The sequence below is a fragment of the Ochlerotatus camptorhynchus genome, unplaced genomic scaffold, assembly GCF_037179485.1.
Source record: "Ochlerotatus camptorhynchus isolate MF236.1 unplaced genomic scaffold, CSIRO-AGI_Acam_v1.1 ptg000742l, whole genome shotgun sequence".
NCBI lineage: Eukaryota > Metazoa > Arthropoda > Insecta > Diptera > Culicidae > Ochlerotatus > Ochlerotatus camptorhynchus.
In genome coordinates this window covers 108404-114697 of record NW_027041211.1, presented here as the reverse complement: position 1 = coordinate 114697, position 6294 = coordinate 108404, and positions in this window count along the sequence as shown.

Genomic DNA, 6294 nt, shown 5'->3' with positions numbered 1-6294 from the left:
TTGTATGTTATATGAAAACACCCATCCAAATTTACTTTCATTCATTAAGGATTATCATAGATCAAAATTTGTCCAATGTACAGTTTGGAATGATGGGTACTTGATTGTTACTTCGGATTTTTGGTCTGCCTAACATGATTGGTGTCCATGTTCTAAAGGCTGGGCATGGAAAATCAATCTAAGGTAAGGTACTCTACTCTGAAATCTGTGAAAGGGAATCTAGTATCATGCAGAATAAAACGTCCAATGTAGCACTCATTGAGTCAGTCATTGAGAAAAATCGTCCAATGTAACATGTCCGTAGTACAATTTGACTAATCAAAACGTCCTGTGATTTCTTTTCTATAGCATGACCTTCAAAGTAAAATTGTTATTTGAAAAGTGTCTTTTTTTCAACACGCTTTTCTTTTGTTCCCCTTGTAAAGATGAGCTTCTCATTGTGAACGTATTTTTTTATTCAAATTGAACAAAATGTGAACTGAACTGAACTTGACTGACGTCAGTCGGTTAATTAAATTCTGCGACTAATTAGTAACCGTTTTGCAAATTCTGAATTTATCTCTGCATTTTTTTTTTCGCACAACAAATGACTCACCAAGATGAGTGACATGAATCTCACTCATCACCACATTCCTGCAAGTGGATACGGCTGTCATCTGCTAAAAAAAAAGCCAACGCATCTGCACGATACGGACACCCGCAAAATGCAAAAGGTCAAATCCCAACTCTCCGGCAACCGGCGAACGGCCCGCCCTCCCGCGCCGGCAGGAAATGACTCATCACCGTCGTCACCGAAAATGGGGCAACGATGAGCGCACTTTTAGCGCAAGGGATTCACTCTCCCTCTCTATCTCTGAAAAGCAGCGCTGACGACGTGACGCGACGGACCCGTCCTTTCCGTCTCGAAAACACCCATATCCATACGGGTGGTGGCGTTCTAATTTATGGCGACAACTTTTGCCGCAGGTTCTTTGCACGCGCCCGGTACAAACAAAACCTCAAAACCAGCTTGTTGAGGAATAATAATTAGGACCGGGTCCGTTTCGGGATGAAACTGGATTCGTGCACAGAACGACGGCGGCCGTGTGACAACACGTTTACTGGGAAATTCCAATGTAGAGAATATACTTGATTTGAGAGTAAAAATAGCACTTACTAATTGAAAATGGGCATCAGATGCGTTTATATATTCAGCTCCGTACACACTTTTTATTTTTGCTTGATGAGTTTTTCGTCGATCATATTTTCCGTACTGAGTACCAATGCTACCGACGTCAGAAAGGCAGCCCCCACACCTGGATCCTTCCTATCGACCCATTTACTCATGGACCGGGGACCAACGGCTTTACTTCTCTTCCGAAGGTGAAGGCGTGATCAGAGATATTATGCCTCAGGCCCTTTGGGATGAGAGGCAGTCATGCTTACCACTACACCACCGGCGCCGCTGTTCCGTTCACACTTCTATAATGTTCTGTTTTTGAGAAATGAGCCAAATGTAGTCCAATTATTTCAATTTATTGGAGTGGTTTCTCCTCATTTGTCAAAAACAAAACATTATAAATGTGTGAACGGAACTGAATATATGTGTTTAAATATATAATAAGGTTTTGCAGCGTCAGGTTTAACCTCAATTGGATGAACTTTTTTGACAGTTCAGTGGTACTGTTTACATGGACTTTGTACGAGACAAGTGCTCACTTGGTGTGTCTCCGTTGACGAGTTGTCCGTAGTCCCTGGGATGAAGGTGAACCGAATTACAACTGATGAAGCGGTCCTCGATCAGCGTGAAAAAATACCGACGTGATCAGCGATGCCAGATTTGAAGACATCTCGACTTTTATTTTTCGCAGTCGTTTGGAAGACATTTCATGTTTTGTGAAGACCTTTGATGGCATACGAAAATATTTGAAAATTTTAATTGATTTGGGATCACACAAGTGAAAATTTGTGTAGTTTCTTGAAAATGGTAATTCTGAACAAGGGCGTTTCCAGGTTTCAAAACTAAGAGTGGGAAAATCTTGAATAAAGTGATCATATTTCAAAGGAAAGTAAATCATTTAAGTACAAGATTGATGGAATCCACAAATGGCCGCTATCGTGGCTGATGTAACAAGGCAAATCAGCCTGATTTGAATGTTCATTTATGGATTATATCAACCTTGTTCTGAATAGTCTCGAATTTTGGAAAGAATCCAAAGGTTTGCAATTTTTTCAAGCTAGGAATATAGTTAGTAAATAAATTTATAAACTCAGAGACTTGAAAGTCTATTTTTAATTTGGACAAGTTTTTGAAATTTAACTTAGAAGTTATAAAATTAGAAATTAGACTTAGAAGTTATAAAACTTCAAGCATTGTTCAAGAATGTGGAGTCAAATTCCAGTTTTAAGGGCTCATGGAATTTAATTTTAATTTCTAAGGACCTCATTCCAAGGGAGGTCCGAAAAAATATCTCCGAGAAAAACATCAAGTGCATTCTGCTTTCAAGGCAGTTCTGAGTTTGAGAAACTAGCCTGGTGCTCACAATACTTCTCAACAAATATTTAAACTTCCCTGAACTTTTTCGAACTACATAAACATTCTTCAATTTTCCTAACGATCAACGAAAACTTCTCTGAAGTTTTAACAATTCGCTCAAGGACTCGAAACTTCTTTAAATTTATGTAATTTATTTCATGTTAACGGAACTGCTCTGAGGTTTTCTGTTCTTCCTTACGTTGTCGAAGTTTTTGAACTTCTCATGAAGCTTGTTGTACTGCCCTGATTTTAATTAACTGTCCTAAACATTTTTGAGCATCCATGATCTTCTGAACTTGTGTGATGATATCAATAATCTTCTATCTCCTTAACATCTCTGAAATTCTATGCAAATCTGGAAACTTTTTAATATCCCGCTAATTTTCTGAAACTAATGGAACTGAACTCCTATTTTGGAGCTTACTAAGCTTCTTGAAATGCTCTCGCATTTTGCTAATCTTCAAGATAGTTTCTGAAGTTCTCGGAAGACTACTATGAAGTTTTCAAAATGTTTTTGAAGATCTCTGCGCTTCTGTGAAGTTTTCGAAGTTTTTCTAAAACTCCTTCTTTAACTCCCTTAACAATTGATTAAATTTACTTCTCTAGGCTGCCCTGAAATACTCAGTACTTTTTATAAGAACTCACAATTTAACGAAAATTCATGAAATAGCCTTGAAGTTTCTACCATTTTCTTTAAGTTTTATAAACTTAATAAACGCTCACGGAACTTTGCCTTAAATCACTAATTTTCCCTGAACCTATCTGGACATTCCTGAAGTTTTTTATGCTTACCTGAAGTTTTCTAAATCTGTTTAATGTTCCAACAAATTTTCTGATATGCCAATCATAGAATTCTCGGAATGTCCCGTAATTCCACGGAACTCCTTGTAAGTCGCTGCAAATTTCCTTAAATTAATGGGAACAATGAATATAATTAAACAATCTAAAACAATCGAAATTTCTTAGAAGATTTCTGGAATTTCTGGAATCGGTGCGTGCTAAAACTTCTCGCATTTTTTATATTATGGTTTTAATGATTTTCTATAACTAAAGCTAATTTTTCGAAATTTTTTGAAGTGCTTGAAATATCCATGATATAACACCTATAAAATACTCATACACTTTCCAGATGTTCAAATGATTTAATTGCATTCCAGAAATTCTCTCGGAGCCTTGGTTAAGATTCCGTAAATTCCCTGAGTTTAAGCTGTACCTGTAATTTTCATGAAATTATTTGAACTGCCCTTTGATTCTCTGATCTGTCTTGATGTTGTCGAAGCTTTCCTGAAGCTCTCAACTCTATCAAAAATCTAGGTTCTGCTCTGAAATAAATGGAATTCTCGTAAATACCTTTGAACTTCCTTGAAATTCTCTGAACTTCCGTGAAGTTCCTGGAATTTTTCTAAAATTTTCAGAAATTCTCTCAAGGTCTCCGTACTTCTCTGAAACTCTCGGAATATCTTATGAGTTCTTGATATTTTTCATAGCACATCATGGAACTATCCTGAATTTGACTATACTCACTCTTAAAGATCTTTAAGCTGCACCAAAAATCTGGACTAAAGTTACAGGAACTGCCCTTAAAATCTCTGAAATTTCCTAAATATCTCTAGATCTTGCTTTTATGACTTAAAACCTCTTTAAAGTTTCCACAACTTTTCTCAACCTCTATTTACATCTGAAGTACTCTTGGCACCGGTGAAGTTCTCTGAAAGTCTAGGCACTTCTTAAAAGTTCCTGCAGTTTTTCGGAAGCTAACAGAAGTGGTGCTTAAAGCTTCCAGTTTGTTAACCATATTTTCAGGATGTTAACTTCCAGCATGTTCCCGCAATTTGTTTATGAAGCTTCACTGAAATTCTCAACATCTCCTTTAATTTCTCAGAACTTTTGTAAAGTTCCTACAATTGTTGTGAAGTTAATGGGACTGAAAATCTCTTGAAAATAAGTGACTGATAACAAGAAAATAGTGACTGATAACAAGAAAAAGTGACTTTAGTGACTTGGCCTTAAAAAAGGAGACTTTAAGGTGACTAGCTTGAAAAAGTTACCAAGTCACTAAAAAGTGACTCGCTACCAGCCCTGCAATACTTATTATTTAAATAAGTTAGCAATACTTGTCCAGCACTTCGAATATTTCTGTTGGTTATATTGTGGACCCCCGGTAATCTGACCTTTTCTAATCTGAAAACTTTTTAGTTTGAACCCCGCTAATCTGTACGCCGTACAAACTAAAAATTGCTCAAATTTAATACATGGAATTGAGTAAAGTGAAATGGAACGATCCGAAGCGGAACGCAGAATCAAAACAAAACAGTAAATAATGTTACCAGAAACTCGCTTACTAGAAGTTCAAATTAAAAATGAACCCCGTTAATATGCACGAGGTGTCGTTCAGATTAACGGAGGTCCACGGTAAATCTTGACAAATTTCATGTTTCAGAATCTTCAAAATATCTCAACCCTTGGGATTTGGATCTAAGATATGTCGAAAATATTTGCAAGTCTCATAATTTTGATGGTTCTTAGTTAGGATCTTGAAATTTCCGGAGCTTAAAAATTCAATTCCGTCTCCTAATCTTTTTTATTTTTTTTTAAATTAGATTTTGATTATTTATTTTCGTCTAAATTGTCAATTATTATTATATTCAATCAAGAGAGGCCTCATTCACGGAATGCTCGATGATGTTAAACGGAGATACGAAGAGAAAATAAGTGCAATCAATTCGATGGCTTAGGGGGCGACCCCGACGTAGTGGTTAGCATCCATACCTCTCACGAGAACGTCACGAGTTCAAATCTCACACCCGGACAAGTCACGAATAACCGAAGAGTTTTAAAGTGACTATTTAAAAAAATGATGGATCCATATTTCATTAAGACGAACGCGGTGCACCTTCCATCAACGATTCTTACCGGTCATGAAATTTACTACTTACTTAACCACCGATCACTATTTCAGGGCTGGTAGCGACCACTGCTGTCAAAAATAGTGATTTTAGTGACCAAATAGTGACTTATAGTTGTTAAAATAGTGACTAAAAAGTGACCTAAGAGAAAATAAATGTTTGATGTTTCAGATTTATTCAACAAGTCTCTCATAAACACTTACGTACGATATGAACCTTTAAAACGCAAGATTCATTAGAAAGTTTATGGCCAAACCCACGGTATTAGTCAGGGTGTCTACTAGCTTCAAAAACCTGGAAAACCGGGAATCCTCAGGAAATTTATTTTTTCTTTAAAATATCTGGAAGGCTCAGAGAATTTAATAATTTTCTTACTAAGGATATTTAAAGAAAATAATGAATTTAAAATACAAGCATTGAATGTTTCTCGGGGCCTCCCTTAGCTCAGTCGGTAAGGGCACAGCTACAAAGCAAGACCATGCTGGAGGTGGCTGGGTTCGATTTCCGGTCCGGTCTAGGAATTTTTCGGGTTGGAAAATTTCTCGACTTCCCTGGGCATAGAGTATGATTGTACTTGCCACACAATCATATCAATGCAAAAATGGTACAGGCATCGAAAGCTCTCAATTAATAACTGTGGAAGTGCATCTAGAACACTAAGTTGAGAGCACGCAATAAGCTAATATGCGATATGCAATAAGCTTGAAATGCGAAGAAGAAGAAGAAGAAGAATGTTTCTCGTTATTTAAATTCACACTTTGAACTTTATAGATCCACAGTGGACTAATATTCAATAACAAATAAATTTAAAAAAAGAGGCTTGAATTGTTTTTACCCTTCTTACAAAGAAGGGTATAGATATCACTTGAAAAA